At 49.9% G+C, this 5,270-nt stretch overlaps 1 long non-coding RNA gene across 1 annotated transcript; it reads left to right on the top strand.

The window, feature by feature from the left end:
* The first annotated feature begins 475 nt into the window (after nt 1-475).
* On the top strand, nt 476-4,622 carry LOC123944212. The gene is made up of 3 exons (XR_006818756.1): nt 476-2,152; nt 4,074-4,265; nt 4,473-4,622. It is a non-coding gene; the product is annotated as an uncharacterized LOC123944212 (long non-coding RNA).
* The last annotated feature ends 648 nt before the right edge of the window (nt 4,623-5,270 follow it).

The following is a 5,270-nucleotide window of genomic DNA, read 5'->3' as shown; positions in this document are numbered from 1 at the left end:
TTTATTTGCACAGTAAGGTGTAGGAATTTCTAAAGGACACCAGGGTGAGGAAGAAGCAGGCCTGGCCCCAGGACTACCTGGTGGAGGGAGGGGGGGAGACCCTGGGGGGATGTGGAGGCGAGTCTGCGGAGGGGGGCGGGGCAGGAGGGTGGGGACTGGGGGCGGGGGTCTTCTTGCAGGAGGCAGAGCCACATTCCTCTCATTCCCTAAGAATGAAATTCTGGAGCACCTGAGGGACTCAGTGGCTTGAGTCTAACTCTTGAGCTCAGTTCAGATCTAGAGCTCACGACTGTGAGTTGAAACACCCTGTTGAGTCCCATGATGGGTGTGGAGCCTACTTTAAAAAAAAGAATGAATTTTTTTTTTTTAATTTTTAAGAATTTAAAAATTGTGTGAGAAAGCGCGCAAGAGAGAGCTAGAGAGAGCATGGTCGGGGAGGAGAGGGAGAAACAGACTCCCCACTGAGCAGGGAGCCTGAGAGGGACTCCAATCCCAGGACCCAGGGATCTTGACCTGAGCTGAAGGCAGATGGTTAAGAGAGCCACCCAGGCGTCCCCAAATAATGAATTTCTAAGAACAGAATTTCAAGGGTGGTAAACAGAGAGACAAGAGGAGCTTTTACTTATTTACTCCTCCATCCTTCCATCCATCCATCAATCCATGTATTATCGTCCTCTAATGCGCTCCTGGGGCTAATCAGCTTGCCCTAGGGCAGCCTCCAAGGTCGGCTTCTCTAACCTCCCAGCCTGGCAGAAGAGACCCATGTGAGAACTCACACCAACCCCCAGGGAAGCTGCATGCCAGACAGAGAACTGTGTGTTGGAGGTGGGGGTGACTTTGAGTCCCATGAGAGCTCCGGGAGCCCCTGCTCCTAGCCCACAGATCTGACCCAGCTGTTCCTGGGCCTGCGGAGCCCCAGGACCAGGAATGAAAGAGACCAGGATCTAAATGGCCCCCAGGACTGGCTGAGGGATCCCTGTGAGGCTGACCCCGGGGGGGCAGCAGCTGTGGCTCTGGTGACCACGGGACCATCCTGGGAACAGGCTCTGGCTTCTACTTCAGAAGCAGCTCTGGGGCAGACATGTGGTCTTCTAGGTGCATTAGCCTGAGCCGAGGCCCCTTCCTCATAGCATGTGTCCAGGGCAACACAGGCTCACGCATTCAGTCAACACTTGCTATGAGCCAGGCACCTTGCTTGGCTCTGCAAGTCAGCCCTGATGGATGCCAACAAGGCCCTGCTCCGGTGGAGAAGGAGGGGAACAGACGCCAAACTGCGAACACATCAGTAGGGAACCTAATCAGGTCAGTGGTATCAGGAAGAAAGCTGAAGTGAGCGAGATAGGGGGAGAGAGAGTGTGGTGGAAAGGGGAAGCTACTTCTGCAGAAGCTACTTCTGCTCCTGGGCGGGGGAAGCCTTGGAAGGCAGTGAGCAGAGGCCTGAGGGAAAGGAGTGGAGCCAGCAGAGTGGAGGGAAGGAGGGAAGGAACCCGTAGGTATGGAAGTTCTGCTCCCAGAAGGAGCTTGAGGCGTGACAAAGAGATCAGCACGGCTACCGTGTTGGGAAGGAGAGTGTGGCGGCAAATGGGGGTGCAGGGGTAGGCAGGGCTGCATCTCTGCTGCCCACGGGGCCCCTCTTTTTCTGTGTGTCGTGAGGGGCGGCCACAGGTTGGCTTGGGAAGAGCGAGGAGCGAGGGATTTGAAAGCTGCCGACTCTTGGGGAAGTTGAGACAGGAGGATTCGATGCTGCGACAGAGGCAGGTGTGAGGAAGGAGGAGGCAAGGCTGGTTCCTAGGTTTGCCTCCTGAGTTTCCAAGTCTACAGTGCTGGTGAGGAGAAGTTAAGAATTCTGCTCGGGACCCATGACACTTGAGGTGTCCAACCCTGTGGAGATTCTGGCCTGTGGCTGGAGATGGGAGGTTGAGAGGCTGGATCTGGGGCGGGGTCGGGCCTGGCTGACAGGTGGGGCTTACAGGTGGGAGAGATGGGATCCCTGGAGAAACTTAGAAGGGAGGAGCAGGAAAGTGAGCACCGAGCCCCAGGCCTGTACCACAGAGGTCCGCCAGAGGAGGCCGAACCAGCCTGGGAGACCAAACAAGAGGAGCCAGACAAGAAAGATGAAACCAAGCAGGCAAGGCGAGGTGACCAAGTGAAGGTATGCTGGCGGGAAAGGGGTCGGCTGACCTGTGCCCAAACGGGTGATGGGGACTGAGGCCTCAGAAGAGCGGGTGCACGCATGCGTGGGACAGCAGGACACCCAGGTGCAAGGGCAGACAAATGTCCCTGAGGGTGTTTGCTACGCAAGGGAACAGGGAAATGGAGCCAGAGATTAGCCCCTGGGACCTGCAGGGTGAAGGAGGCTGTGGGCCCCGATGACCTTGCTGAGAGCTTTCAGAGCTGCAGAAGTAGAAGCGGGCTGTCAGTCAGTCGCGAGGCTGGCATGTCATCCTGGAGACCGGAAGGAAAGACAGAAGGCAGGATAAATATGCAGGCAGCTCTGAAGGGGAGGGAGGGCCTCTGCCAACGCTAAAAGATTCTGACTTTTAGCAAACAAGGGGAAAGATGCTACCTTAAGTGACGCCCCGTTATTACCAGCCAAGAGCAGAGCTGAGATGGAGGCTGGTGCAGGAAGGCCCCAAGATAAAGGGGGAGCTCTAGTTAGAGCCCTTTTGCCCCAGGCTGCACAGGCCTGGGTGGGTCCTAAGAGCTGGCCAGGCTGGGATCCAGGCTTCAGCAAACAGCCAGCCTCACAGCCCAGGATTTTCTGACTACTAGATGAGGCATTGGCTTAAGAGCCATCGGCTCTGCTTGGGGGCCTGGTGACACAGAGGGGCTAATAGACCTCTGGCAGGGAGAGGCCCTTCTCACTGTCTCCCCATTCCCAGAAGGCTTCCTCCACCCACACTAGTGAAATAATGAGGATGGGCTTTTACCTCTAGAACCTGGACGAACCAGTTAGGATGCCTTAAACCAATGTAACAGTGATGCTTGCAACTCAAAGTACGGACCCTGAACCAAAAGCTTCGACATTAACTGGGGTCTTGCTAAAAATATAGAAACTCAGACCTACTGAATCAGTCTTAGTTTAATGAATTCCCAGGCGATTTGTAAGCACGTAAATACTGGCTTATGCAGCTGGGTCTCAAATTAGCTGTACCTTGGAATCACCAGATTTTTAAAAATATTGGTGCCTGAGTACCACCCCACCTTCCACAGACCTCCCAGAAATGCTGATTTTACTGGTAGGGGCTGTGGTTTGGGCATCAGGAATCTTAAAAGCTTCCCAGGTGATTCCAACATGCTAACTTAACCACAAACTCTGAAAACCACTAACTGAAACTGTAAAGAAATTTATTTGGGGAGTTAGATTCCAGGGTTCCTCCAGGGTAGGCTCAGCAACCCCCCTGATCTAACTGAGGACAAACCATTATTAGAGGGTTTTTTGATCCTTAGGCTGTTCACCTCATGGTTGCAAGATGACTGCCATAGCTCCTGGAATCATTCACCCACATGACAGGGGTCAAAAGTTGGGAATGAGGTTCAGAGCCCATGTGGTGAGTTTAGTTTGGGGCTTCTCTCCTCTTGTCAAGCAGGGAAAAAACATTCTTAGATCCTTGTATAGATGTTCCCTTGGTTCTCATCGGGCAAAGACAGGTCACGCTTAGCTGCTAAGGAGATTGGGAAAGTGAATTTTGGGGTTTTTCACTGTCCATAGCAGGAAGCAGAAAATGGAGAAGAGGGCTGGAAAGGCTCCCGGGTCTTCCAGAAAAGGCACATCTTAAATACAAAGGCACAGGTAGTAAGCTTAATGCTTAACACATGAAATAACTGAGTCATTAGTTAACTCCCCCCATCCCTAAGAAGCCACTCCCTGACTCCCCCAAATGGGAATGTTCTCAGAGGCTTCTGGAGACTCCGCCCACTTGGCCCAGTTTATGTTTTGGTGGAAACTCTTAATATTTCCATTGTCTGACTTGAGAGTGTTGAAATTATTCATCTTAATTAGGTGTTGCCTAGGTGTTATTTTGACAGAGACTCTCACCCATTGAATTTTCTTTACCTCTTCTTTGTTTTAGAAGCCAAGAAGGAAAACGCGTTAGTGGGAGGGCAACTTTCCTGCCTGCAGCATCTGTATCTGAAAGATTGCTGGAAGAAATGACAGTCAGGTTGGCCTCAGGCTGGCCTGCCTTCCCACTCAGCCAGTCTTTTAGAGTCTTGAAAGGCAGCGAGAACTCTTTCTTTGCAGAAGTAGCTGCCAGGGTTCCAAGGTAAGTCAAATAACATCCCTCACCTAAGTAGACCAGGTGCTGGTTTCACGGGGGGACATTTATCTTCTGGACTAAAATGTGCATTCCTAATGTGTTCCAGGAGGTTTTTGTGAGGAGAGGGAGCAAACAAGTCTAGACAGGTGACCATGAGCAGCCACTCAGGGTGGCATTTGAGCTGAGACCTTTTTTTTTTTTTTTTTTTTTGAGCTGAGACTTGAATGGACATCCAACCATAAGCCAGTCTGGGTAAACAGAGTCCCAGAGGAAACCACAAGGGAAAAGACTCATGTGGGAATGAATTTGGCCATGTCTAGGAAAGATGGAAGCCTGGAAGGTCTGGAGTGACAGGACCAAAGGTATAAATATTTTTTTAAAAGATTTAATTTATTTATTTATTTGAGAGAAAGAAAGACAAAAAGCAGGGAGGGGGCAGAGGGAGACGGAGAGAGGGAATCTTAAGCAGATTGCATGCCCAGCACAAAGCCCCATGCAGGGCTTGATCTCATGACCCTGAGACCATGACCGAAGCCCAGACCAAGAGTTGGATGCTCAATGGACTGAACTATCTTTGGCTTCTGTTATAGATGTTTTTAAAATGACTTTTGATACATGTATATATGTATATATGGCTGGCTTGTTTTCCAGAATGAACATATATAGTTCACGGGTCCAGTTGCTAACAGTTGTTATTCCTGGGATGGTATATAGAGTTTAACATGATGAGAAAGGGGGCTTTAAAGTTTCCATCTTCTGCATGATTTGAATTTTGGCTAAATATTTTGGTATATATCATTTGTAAAACTTAAAGTGACCTAATGTTTTAGAACATTGGTAATAAGCAAGGTGGTAGATAGAGTGTTTTATTATTCTAAATATTATATATGTGTTATATAAATTCTGTTATTAATATGAAATATTTCATACCAAAAACTTGACTTTTATAAATTTTATTAATTTATACACCACCAGGTAGCTCTGAATATGACAGTTTCCCTACATTCACAC

This window comes from Meles meles, chromosome 6, assembly GCF_922984935.1.
Source record: "Meles meles chromosome 6, mMelMel3.1 paternal haplotype, whole genome shotgun sequence".
In the NCBI taxonomy this organism is placed as follows: Eukaryota; Metazoa; Chordata; class Mammalia; order Carnivora; family Mustelidae; genus Meles; species Meles meles.
This window is presented reverse-complemented; position numbering and strand designations above follow the sequence as displayed.